This window comes from Coregonus lavaretus (assembly GCF_964263955.1).
Source record: "Coregonus lavaretus genome assembly, chromosome: 15".
In the NCBI taxonomy this organism is placed as follows: Eukaryota; Metazoa; Chordata; class Actinopteri; order Salmoniformes; family Salmonidae; genus Coregonus; species Coregonus lavaretus.
The window spans coordinates 6,498,914-6,511,512 of record NC_140002.1 but is presented as its reverse complement, the minus strand read 5'-3'; the positions used below and the strand labels follow the sequence as shown (position 1 = coordinate 6,511,512).

Sequence of the window (12,599 nt, the reverse complement as noted above, 5' to 3'; positions counted from 1 at the left end):
TGTGGACAGGTGTCTTTTATACAGGTAACAAGCTGAGATTAGGAGCACTCCATTTAAGAGTGTGCTCCTAATCTCAGCTCGTTACCTGTATAAAAGACACCTGGGAGCCAGAAATCTTTCTGATTGAGAGGGGGTAAAATACTTATTTCCCTCATTAAAATGCAAATCAATTTATAACATTTTTGACATGCCTTTTTCTGGATTTTGTTGTTGTTATTCTGTCTCTCACTGTTCAAATAAACCTACCATTAAAATTAAAGACTGATCATTTCTTTGTCAGTGGGCAAACGTACAAAATCAGCAGGGGATCAAATACTTTTTTCCCTCACTGTATGTGATATATTGTATTATATTATTTTATACTAATACAATTATTATTATTTTATCTATAAAAAGATATGGAGCAAAAGTATTGCCACCTGTTTTCAATACTCCGGCACCCTCCACTTGCGAGGATAACAGCACAGCTTTTTTATAAAATGTTTTATCAGGTTGGAGAACATATTGGGAATTATCTTTTAGTTTTCACCTCCACTATTCCTCTATTATTTTCAAGCTATAACATATCAAATTAATTATAATTCTTTAAAAAGACTGAAATTAAGTCAGTCAAAAAAACATATCATATTACATCATATTCACCCACAGTAAACATGTGTATCTTCTTTCTTACATGATTATGTATTTGGATAGAAAGCAAGCATATAATGTCACAGGAAGGGTATAGCTGGCTCTAAGTGTGTGTGTCCTCAGATCAGGAGAGAAGGGGGCTGTTTCGGGCGTGTGTCTTCAGCCCCTGGGCAACAACTCTTCTCTGTTGTTCCTCCCCTCCATCCCCTCCCTCGCTTTTCTCCTGTCATCTGCCTGATGCCTCTCTCCTGTGTCTGCACCTCATAGCTCCCCTAGGAAACCTGTAAGAGAGAGGGAAATAGAGAGACAGGAGAGGTTATAATCTTATGGACAATTCCAAGGGGCAAGTATTGAAACGAACACCATGCAGTGTGTGTCTTTTCCTCACAGAGTTGGTTCTCTCTTCCAGCAGCCAGGTTGGAGTCTCTTCTGCTTCTCTTCGGTCTGTTGGCGTAGATTGGTGTAGATACGTAGAATGGTGTAGATACTCCTCTCCTCTCATCTTCTTCAACTTCTCCCCCAAGATCACAAGGAAGCAATGGTGTGCCATGTTAATCACAATGTCTTAGTGATCTACTAGTGTCACACATGACAACATGTTTACCATCCATTTTTACTGTGTTAAAATTGAATTAGGTTCCCTAACAGTTCACTGTAATATACAGTAAACTAGTGTTTTTCCAATGTTGGAGCTAGCATAATATGGGAATGCTATGATTTGTAATGTTAATGACAATGGATTATTGATCTGCTAGTGGCACACATTTTTTTAAAAGTATACCAGACATTTTAACACTGTTTATATATATTTTTACATAGGTGTCATAAAAGTTCACTGTAATATAACTACTTAAAAAATATTTTAAAAATAATGGTGGGATAGACCAAGAGTAGTTATTTAACACTTTTTAACATTTTAAATCAAACAAAAAAAACATATCAAGCTCCCTTAGATCTTGCTGTGAAGTTGTGTGTGTTTGTATGTCATGACTGTAAACACATCTTGCTTTAACAATTTAACATGTGCTAAACAGCACCCCCGTTAGGATACTGCAGCATATGCAGCCTCACCCTAACCGTGATATCAAAGTAATTTTTGATTAGGCGCGAAAATGAAATAAAATAATTGGTAAATTCTGATTATGGAAGATCGAATAAGTGTACTTCAAACTGTTTGCTTGGAATGATTTGTAGCTATTGTCTTTAGGAATGATTTGTAGCTGTCGTTTATCTGTGCATGTCGGTGCATCCGACTCAGTTTCCCAAACAGAAAACACGGGATACCGTAAAGTGTTGTGCATTCACGCATACCTATTCAGGAGGAAACTGAAAAGTGGATGGCATAACAGCGTTTTGCGTGTCGGCAAAGAGGAGAGGAAGAGAGCCTCACCTCGACGGTAAATCTGTATCACCCCAGCAGGTGGTTTTTTCGTTGTTTCGCCCACCGAGACGGCTATGCATATTCATGACATAAGGCTAGTTAGCATAGCATTTCTCTCCATTGAATACATGAGGTTGACGTCAACAATCCTCATAGAATCTAAAATATATATATTACAATAATGAGAGGTATCAACCAATCCAAAGAAAGGGTACGCGGGCGCTAGACAGCCCTCCGTGCCGCTTTGTGGACAACGACTCTGTTATGATGAATGTAACATTTGTTTTGAGCTTCAATTATTGCAAATTTTCTCAGAAAAAGTATAATTCAAAACTGACTGCTCAGGCAAATTTGCGAACTGCTAAACTTGTAACCAATCGGAACTGCCGTACATACGGGAGTTCTGATTGGTTCCAGGTATGTACAATGGGCTGCTTCTATCTACTATGTAAACACAGCCTCTGATCTGCTGGCAGTGTGTTAGTAGGAACTAACGTTAGCTCCCAAAGGCCGAAATAAGAAAAATATCTGTTTTCGAGTGTACTTGAAATATGCAGTATGCAATAGGAATGGTCTTGATCACATGAAGAGATAACTCCGTTGACCATTTAGCCATTTTATTGAAAGCTAGCCAAAGTTACAGTTGACAAGCCTAGCCAGCTAATACTGTAAACGTAATGTGTCTGCTCAGGAAACGACTGTTTAATTAGTTATCTCTGTCAGTGAATTCAATTTTGAATCAGGTTTTGGCATGATTGTCTCATTTCAAGTAACTAGCAACGACAGCTGCATATGCATATTAGCCAAATACATATTGCATACCTTGCAATACGATCATCTCTAAAAACAGTTGTACAATATGCTCTGCAATGAGATAACCAGTTTGATTTCTAAACCAGATGAGATCTCAAATAGCAGCTGCCCAATACCATGGTGGGCATGCATAATGTTGGATGTACTGGAATATAAGGCATTGATAATGATAAAGAGCCTGTGGGATTATAGAAAAAGCAGTTGGGAAATTAATGTTTGAGTTTCACTAAATGTTCAGTGAATGTGAGTATATTTAGGTGGTTTAAATTATTAACTGTCCTACAAACCTACATTTTAGTCATTTAGCAGAAGCTCTTATCCAGAGCGACTTACAGTAGTGAGTGCATACATGACATACCTTTTTTTCTCAGTGGGAATCGAAACCACTATTTGGGGCGTTGCAAGCGCCATGCTCTACCAACTGAGCGACACGGGACCTACTAACTACGGGATTTCTACTAACTATGACATGTTTTCCATAATGTACATTCCATGCATATACACTCATGCTCAAAAAAATAAAGGGAACACTTAAACAACACAATGTAACTCCAAGTCAATCACACTTCTGTGAAATCAAACTGTCCACTTAGGAAGCAACACTTATTGACAATACATTTCGCATGCTGTTGTGCAAATGGGATAGACAACAGGTGGAAATTATAGGCAATTAGCAAGACACCCCCAATAAAGGACTGGTTTTGCAGGTGGTGACCACAGACCACTTCTCAGTTCCTATGCTTCCTGGCTGATGTTTTGGTCACTTTTGAATGCTGGCGGTGCTTTCACTCTAGTGGTAGCATGAGACGGAGTCTACAACCCACACAAGTGGCTCAGGTAGTGCAGCTCATCCAGGATGGCACATCAATGCGAGCTGTGGCAAGTAGATTTGCTGTGTCTGTCAGCGTAGTGTCCAGAGCATGGAGGCGCTACCAGGAGACAGGCCAGTACATCAGGAGACGTGGAGGAGGCCGTAGGAGGGCAACAACCCAGCAGCAGGACTGCTACCTCCGCCTTTGTGCAAGGAGGAGCAGGAGGAGCACTGCCAGAGCCCTGCAAAATGACCTCCAGCAGGCCACAAATGTGCATGTGTCTGCTCAAACGGTCAGAAACAGACTCCATGAGGGTGGTATGAGGGTCCGACGTCCACAGGTGGGGGTTGTGCTTACAGCCCAACACCGTGCAGGACGTTTGGCATTTGCCAGAGAACACCAAGATTGGCAAATTCGCCACTGGCACCCTGTGCTCTTCACAGATGAAAGCAGGTTCACACTGAGCACATGTGACAGACGTGACAGAGTCTGGAGACGCCGTGGAGAACGTTCTGCTGCCTGCAACATCCTCCAGCATGACCGGTTTGGCGGTGGGTCAGTCATGGTGTGGGGTGGCATTTCTTTGGGGGGCCGCACAGCCCTCCATGTGCTCGCCAGAGGTAGCCTGACTGCCATTAGGTACCGAGATGAGATCCTCAGACCCCTTGTGAGACCATATGCTGGTGCGGTTGGCCCTGGGTTCCTCCTAATGCAAGACAATGCTAGACCTCATGTGGCTGGAGTGTCAGCAGTTCCTGCAAGAGGAAGGCATTGATGCTATGGACTGGCCCGCCCGTTCCCCAGACCTGAATCCAACTGAGCACATCTGGGACATCATGTCTCGCTCCATCCACCAATGCCACGTTGCACCACAGACTGTCCAGGAGTTGGCGGATGCTTTAGTCCAGGTCTGGGAGGAGATCCCTCAGGAGACCATCCGCCACCTCATCAGGAGCATGCCCAGGCATTGTAGGGAGGTCATACAGGCACGTGGAGGCCACACACACTACTGAGCCTCATTTTGACTTGTTTTAAGGACATTACATCAAAGTTGGATCAGCCTGTAGTGTGGTTTTCCACTTTAATTTTGAGGGTGACTCCAAATCCAGATCTCCATGGGTTGATAAATTTGATTTCCATTGATAATTTGTGTGATTTTGTTGTCAGCACATTCAACTATGTAAAGAAAAAAGTATTTAATAAGATTATTTCATTCATTCAGATCTAGGATGTGTTATTTTAGTGTTCCCTTTATTTTTTTGAGCAGTGTACATTCGAACACCATCACAAATAGTGTTTCACCATTTATTGAGTACGGAGACCTCTCTCAGGCAGTATTTGAAGCATTTAAATATAGTGTAACCTACCAATCAATGTATGTGGATGACACAATCTTACAATGCTGCAGTCCAGAAATGAGAGCTTTACCATCTATGCCAAAAGCCTGGGCCTCTGATGGAGACTGTGGAACTGTCAGAACAGATGCTTTAGTATTCCTCCTTCTCTCTAGCATTTGTGTGCCCCGGCCCCATAGGTGTATTGAAAGGATCCCACCCTGGTCACCCCAGGAAGAATAGCTGCTGCTTGTGGCAGCCATTTGTGAGAGAACCAACCCCTCAGCTTTGGGTTCTCAATCCATGGTCTGTTGGTTTTCAGTTCAACAAGGTTATTTGTCCTTAACCATAGAGGACCTGGCAATTCTCCGGAGGAGACCAAGGACCGTTTCAGTGTGTTGGCCAAGCCCGTTGTCCTTTTGCCTCTATAGACACATACCCCCACCCCTCGTCTTACCAGACGTAGCTCTTCTGTCTTGCCGATTTACGGAAAACCCAGCCAACTGTATATTATCCGTGTCGTCGTTCAGCCACAACTCGGTTTCAGTGGATGCTATTGTTTACGTGAGAACTCCCCCTCAAGTGCGGCAATTTCAAATTCAGAGAAGTCCACCATAAAGTGGCTGGGATCCCAGTCCGGGTTCCAGTCCTTGAACACACGGAGGGACTCTCTTACATTCAATGTTGTCTTTGTCTGTGTGACAACTGCATAACAAACATTGGTTCGGACACACAGAAAACACAGTGGCACAGAGTACCGGCAGGTCTTGTAGGTTGCGTCTTAAAGAAACATATGTTGGGCATATAGGTTTAGTAGTCTCTTTTGTCAGGCAGCCTGCATGCACAGCAGTTTCATGGCCCCTCGTTGACCTGGTATGGCCTGTAAATCAAATCTTATTGGTCGCATACACATATTTAGCTGTAGTGGACCGAGCAGCCCAGCTCGGAAGACCATTTATCAACCAGGGCCTGTGGAAGAGGCAATGACCCGTTGCATAGACATACAAAACAATGACTATTCATTCTGAATTACTAACGGAACAGACTAATATCCCCTAACATCGCCTGTCCTGTCAAATACATATATATTGCTGCACCTTCAAATTTTCCTGGTCAATGTTGGACTCTTGTGCCCTTCTTGATCTTAAACATTACATTTCTTATGTCACTGTCAGTTGGGTAATACCGCCTACGGGTAGGTGGAGGGGGCTGTTCTCCACAGAAAAGCTCTTCTACTACAAAGGTGTTTAGATGATGATTCATTTCAGTCATCTTTCTCACACCCGACAGAGTCAGCTGCTCTATCTTCTCTCTCAGCCTGGCATCTACAGCTTCCCTAACATCAGCTGCCTGTTGGATGAAAAATGCATGGGTTTATCACAAAGGGGTAAGTGCTCCCATGAGTAGGTAAGGGGTTACTTACTCAGCATTCTTAAACACTGTATTCAGAAAGTATTCAGACCCCTTGACTTTTTTCCACATTTTGTTACGTTACAGCCTTATTCGAAAATTGATTAAATTTTTTTTTTGCCCTCATCAATCTACACACAATACCCCATAATGATAAACCTAAAACAGGTTTTTAGAATTTTTTGCAAATTAATAAAAAACAAAAACCGGAAATATCACATTTACATAAATATTCAGACCCTTTCCTCAGTACTCTGTTGAAGCACCTTTGGCAGCGATTACAGCCTCGAGTCTTCTTGGGTATGACGCTACAAGCTTGGCACACCTGTATTTGGGGAGTTTCTCACATTTTTCTCTGCAGATCTTCTCAAGCTCTGTCAGGTTGGATGGGGAGCGTTGCTGCACAGCTATTTTCAGGTCTCTCCAGAGATGTTCGATTGGGTTCAAGTCCGGGCTCTGGCTGGGCCATTCAAGGACATTCAGAGACCTGTCCCGAAGCCACTCCTGCGTTGTCTTGGCTGTATGCTTAGGGTCGTTGTCCTGTTGGAAGATGAGCCTTCGCCCTAGTCTGAGGTCCTGAGTGCTCTGGAGCAGGTTTTTACCAAGGATCTCTCTGTACTTTGCTCCGTTCATTTTTACCTCAATTCTGATTAGTCTCGCTGCCGCTGAAAAATATTCCCACAGCATGATGCTGCCACCACCATCACTGTAGGGATAGTGCCAGGTTTCCTCCAGACGTGACGCTTGGTATTCAGGCCAAAGAGTTCAATCTTGGTTTCATCAAACTCCAAACGGGCTGTCATGTGCCTTTTACTGAGGAGTGGCTTCCGTCTAGCCACTCTACCATAAAGGCCTGATTGGTGGAGTGCTGCCGAGATGCTTGTCCTTCCACAGAGGAACTATGGAGCGAGAAATTGCCAAGAAACTGAAGATCTCGTACAACGCTGTGTACTACTCCCTTCACAGAACAGCGCAAACTGTCTCTAACCAGAATAGAAAGAGGAGTGGGAGGCCCTGTTGCATTAAATAGTACCCACAAAACACCAGTCTCAACGTCAACAGTGAAGAGGCGACTCCAGGAGGCTGACCTTCTTTGCAGAGTTGCAAAGAAAAAGCCATATCTCAGACTGGCCAATAAAAAGAAAAGATTAAGATGGGCAGTCTGAGATATGGCTTTTTCTTTGCAACTCTGCCTAGAAGGTCAGCATCCCGGAGTCACCTCTTCACTGTTGACGTTGAGACTGGTGTTTTGCGGGTACTATTTAATGAAGCTGCCAGTTGAGGACCTGTGAGGCGTCTGTTTCTCAAACTTTTTACGTCATTTAGCAGACGCTCTTATCCAGAGCCACTTACAGTTAGTGAGTGCATACATTCTTTTTTATGTTCGTGGGAATCGAACCCACAACCCTGGCGTTGCAAACGCCATGCTCTACCAACTGAGCTACATCCCTGCCGGCCATTCCCTCCCCTACCCTGGACGACGCAGGGCCAATTGTGCGCCGCCCCATGGGTCTCCCGGTCATAGCCGGCTACGACAGAGCCTGGACCAGGATCTCTAGTGGCACAGCTAGCACTGCGATGCAGTGCCTTAGACCACTGCACCACTCGGGAGCTACAATAGCCATTTACAACATTACCAATGTCTACACTGTATTTCTGATCAATTTGATGTTATTTTAATGGACAAAATAATTGCTTTTCTTTCGAAAACATTTCTAAGTGACCCCAAACTTATGAACGGTACTGTATATACACACACACATCTTTTTAAAATATATTTTCCTTTATTATTTTCCGCTAACCCTACCACCACTCCCCTAGATTCAGCCACTTGTGAATTTACAGAAATTTATGAAAACACAGAGAAACAAAGATAAATTATTTTATTATTTTTATTATTGGTCAAATATTTGGGGAAGCCTGGCTTCCATTGGCATCCATGAATACACGCCACTGCTGCTGTGTCATGCGGTGTCATGTGTGAAGGAGAACAGTTAAAAATATGAACTTGTTTTCCCCCAACTTAACATAAACACACCTATTGCCAGAGATCGTAGAGAGAAGATCAGTGCATGGTGACCTACTTTCCTTGTTTGGATGTTTGCTGTTGAACTTTGTCCATAGATAACAAGACAATCTGCTTCTTCGGGAGACTGGTGAGTCTGATGACATGTGTAACAGCACACACTATCCACTAGAGGGTGTTCCTGATCCAGAAGTGATTTGGGAGGGGGCTAGTAGCCTTTGGTACCAGAACATGAGACAATGATCACAATCACAACATACTGTAAGAATGGAATCAAATACATTCCAACGCCTTCACATCTCCTACACCATCTCCTGGTAACTGTTTATTTTATTTTGAGATCACATTTGGAGCGACTTGCCAAATTACAAACAAAGATATCATTACACCCTTATTGTGAAACGAAGAGTGATGATATCTCAACAATACATCACTATTTCTCAACAACGTCCTCCTGAGAAAGTACTAGTTAAACATTTAGAATGAACCAGGATGGACTATATACTGAGTTATCAGATGCCATCTATGCTCAGACATTTGAGAGAGTGTTTCTGACATGGTTAGATTGGAAGAGACTGTGGTTGTTGTGGCAGCAGGACTCCTAGGGAGGAAGGAAGGAAGGAGGGAGGGGGAATGAAGAAGAAGAGTGAGAAGGAGGAGGGGAGCATAAAGAGAGATATGATGACCTGTGTGTGCAGTTCTCTGTAATGTATACTCATTAATTGCCTCGTCCCTGTACACTAACCACATCCCCCTGCTCCCTCCCCTGACTGACCTCTCTCTCTCTGAGTTTCTTGATGAAAGCAAGTCAGATGATTTTCATTCCACCTGGAGAAGCCGATGTCGTTGCTCAGCTCTTAAGATAATTCCTGTTTATGGGTTCCCTCATTCATGGTCCCTATATTTGGAGGCAACACTAGACGTGAGTCATATGGAATAACACCTTTTTTTCTTCTTCTTTTACTACAGACGACCGCTGCGGAGACCGAGAAGGGCTTTCCCCCAGCGATGCCTCTGCTCTGAAAACGTGGCCTGGGAATAATTGGGTTACAGCTCTAAACAATCAAATCAGTTGGGCTCCGTAAAGGCAATGACTCCATTTAGCCTCTCTCTCAATTCAATTTAAGGGCTTTATTGGCATGGAAAACATATGTTAACATGTCCAAAGCAAGTGAAGTAGATAGTAAACAATAAATATTAACAGTATACCTTACACTCAGAAGTTCCAAAAGAACAAAGACATTTCAAATGTCATATTATGTCTACAGTTGAAGTCGGAAGTTTACATACACCTTAGCCAAATACATTTAAACTCAGTTTTTCACAATTCCTGACATTTAATACTAGTAAAAATTCCTTGTCTTAGGTCAGTTAGGCTCACCACTTTTATTTTAAGAATGTGAAATGTCAGAATAATAGTAGAGATAATGATTTATTTCAGTTTTTATTTATTTCATCACATTCTCAGTGGGTCAGAAGTTTACATACACTCAATTAGTATTTGGTAGCATTGCCTTTAAATTATTTAACTTGGGTCAAATGTTTCGGGTAGCCTTCCACAAGCTTCCCACAATAAGTTGTGTGAATTTTGGCCCATTCCTCTTGACAGAGCTGGTGTAACTGAGTCAGGTTTGTAGGCCTCCTTGCTCGCACACACTTTTTCAATTTTGCCCACAAATTTTCTATAGGATTGAGGTCAGGGCTTTGTGATGGCCACTCCATTACCTTGACTTTGTTGTCCTGTTGTTGTATGCTTGGGGTCATTGTCCATTTGGAAGACCAATTTGCGACCAAGCTTTAACTTCCTGACTGATGTCTTGAGATGTTGCTTCAATATATCCACATAATTTTCCTTCCTCATGATGCCATCTATTTTGTGAAGTGCACCAGTCCCTCCTGCAGCAAAGCACCCCCACAGCATGATGCTGCCACCCCCGTGCTTCACGTTTGGGATGGTGTTCTTCGGCTTGCAAGCAACCCCCTTTTTCCTCCAAACATGACGATGTTCATTATGGCCAAACAGTTATATTTTTGTTTCATCAGACCAGAGGACATTTCTCCAAAAAGTACAATCTTTGTCCCCATGTGCAGTTGCAAACCGTAGTGTGGCTTTTTTATGGCGGTTTTGGGGCAGTGGCTTCTTCCTTGCTGAGCGGCCTTTCAGGTTATGTCGATATAGGACTCGTTTTACTGTGGACATCGATACTTTTGTACCGGTTTCCTCCAGTATCTTCACAAGGTCCTTTGCTGTTATTCTGGGATTGATTTGCACTTTTCGCACCAAAGTACGTTAATCTCTAAGAGACAGAACGCGTCTCCTTCCTGAGCGTTATGACGGCTGCGTGGTCCCATGGTGTTTATACTTGCATACTATTGTTTGTACAGATGAACGTGGTACCTTCAGGTGTTTGGAAATTGCTCCCAAGGATGAACCAGACTTGTGGAGGTCTACAATTTATTTTCTGAGGTCTTTGCTGATTTCTTTTGATTTTCCCATGATGTCAAGCAAAGAGGCACTGAGCTTTGAAGGTAGGCCTTGAAATACATCCACAGGTACACCTCCAATTGACTAAAATTATGTCAATTAGCCTATCAGATGCTTCTAAAGCCATGACATCATTTTCTGGAATTTTCCAAGCTGTTTAAAGGCACAGTCAACTTAGTGTATGTAAACGTCTGACCCACTGGAACTGTGATACAGTGAATTATAAGTGAAATAATCTGTCTGTAAACAATTGTTGGAAAAATGACTTGTGTCATGCACAAAGTGGATGTCCTAACCGACTTGCCAAAACTATAGTTTGTTAACAAAAAAATGGTGGAGTGGTTGAAAAACGAGTTTTAATGACTCCAACCTAAGTGTATGTTGTATATACAGTGTTGTAACAATGTGCAAATAGTTAAAGTACAAATGCGAAAATAAATAAACATAAATATGGGTTGTATTTACAATGGTGTTTGTTCTTCACTGGTTGCCCTTTTCTTGTGGCAACAGGTCACAGATCTTGCTGCTGTGATGGCACACTGTGATTTTTCACCCAGTAGATAAGGGAGTTTATCAAAATTGGGTTTGTTTTCGAATTCTTTGTGGATCTCTGTAATCTGAGGGAAATATGTGTTTCTAAAATGGTCATACATTTGGCAGGAGGTTAGGAAGTGCAGCTCAGTTTCCACCTCATTTTGTGGGCAGTGTGCACATAGCCTGTCTTCTCTTGAGAGCCAGGTCTGCCTACGGTGGCCTTTCTCAATAGCAAGGCTATGCTCACTGAGTCTGTACATAGTCAAAGCTTTCCTTAAATTTGGGTCAGTCACAGTGGTCAGGTATTCTGCCACTGTGTACTCTCTGTTTAGAGCCAAATAGCATTCTAGTTTGCTCAGTGTTTTTGTTAATTCTTTCCAATGTGTCAAGTAATTCTCTTTTTGTTTTCTCATGATTTGGTTGGGTCTAATTGTGTTGTTGTTGTTGTCCTGGGGCTCTGTGGGGTCTGTTCGTGTTTGTGAACAGAGCCCCAGGACCAGCTTACTTAAGGGACTCTTCTCCAAGTTCATCTCTCTGTAGGTGATGGCTTTGTTATAAAAGGTTTGGGAATCGCTTCCTTTTAAGTGGTTATAGAATTTAACGGCTCTTTTCTGGATTTTGATAATTAGTGGGTATCAGCCTAATTCTGCTCTGCATGCATTATTTTGTGTTTTTTGTTGTACACTGAGGATATTTTTGCAGAATTCTGCATGCAGAGTCTCAATTTGGTGTTTGTCCCATTTTGTGAATTATTGGTTGGTGAGCGGACCCCAGACCTCACAACCATAAAGGGCAATGGGTTCTATAACTGATTCAAGTATTTTTAGCCAGATCCTAATTAGTATGTCAAATTGTATGTTCCTTTTGATGGCATAGAAGGCCCTTCTTGCCTTGTCTCTCAGATCATTCACAGCTTTGTTGAAGTTACCTATGGCGCTGATGTTTAGGCCGAGGTATGTATAGTTTTTTGTGTGCTCTAGGGCAACGGTGTCTAAATGGAATTTGTATTTGTGGTCCTGGCAACTGGACCTTTTTTGGAACACCATTATTTTTGTCTTACTGAGATTTACAATCAGGGCACAGGTCTGACAGAATCTGTGCAGAAGATCTAGGTGCTGTTGTAGGCCCTCCTTGGTTGGTGACAGAAGCACCAGATCATCAGCAAACAGTAGAC

At 42.6% G+C, this 12,599-nt stretch overlaps 1 long non-coding RNA gene across 1 annotated transcript; it reads right to left on the bottom strand.

The window, feature by feature from the left end:
* Positions 1-679: 679 nt before the first annotated feature.
* On the bottom strand, positions 680-2,079 carry LOC311142316. Its single transcript, XR_014614286.1, has 3 exons — positions 2,021-2,079; positions 1,019-1,141; positions 680-911 (listed from the first exon to the last, which is right to left on the bottom strand). It is a non-coding gene; the product is annotated as an uncharacterized lncRNA (long non-coding RNA).
* Between the last annotated feature and the right edge of the window lie 10,520 nt (positions 2,080-12,599).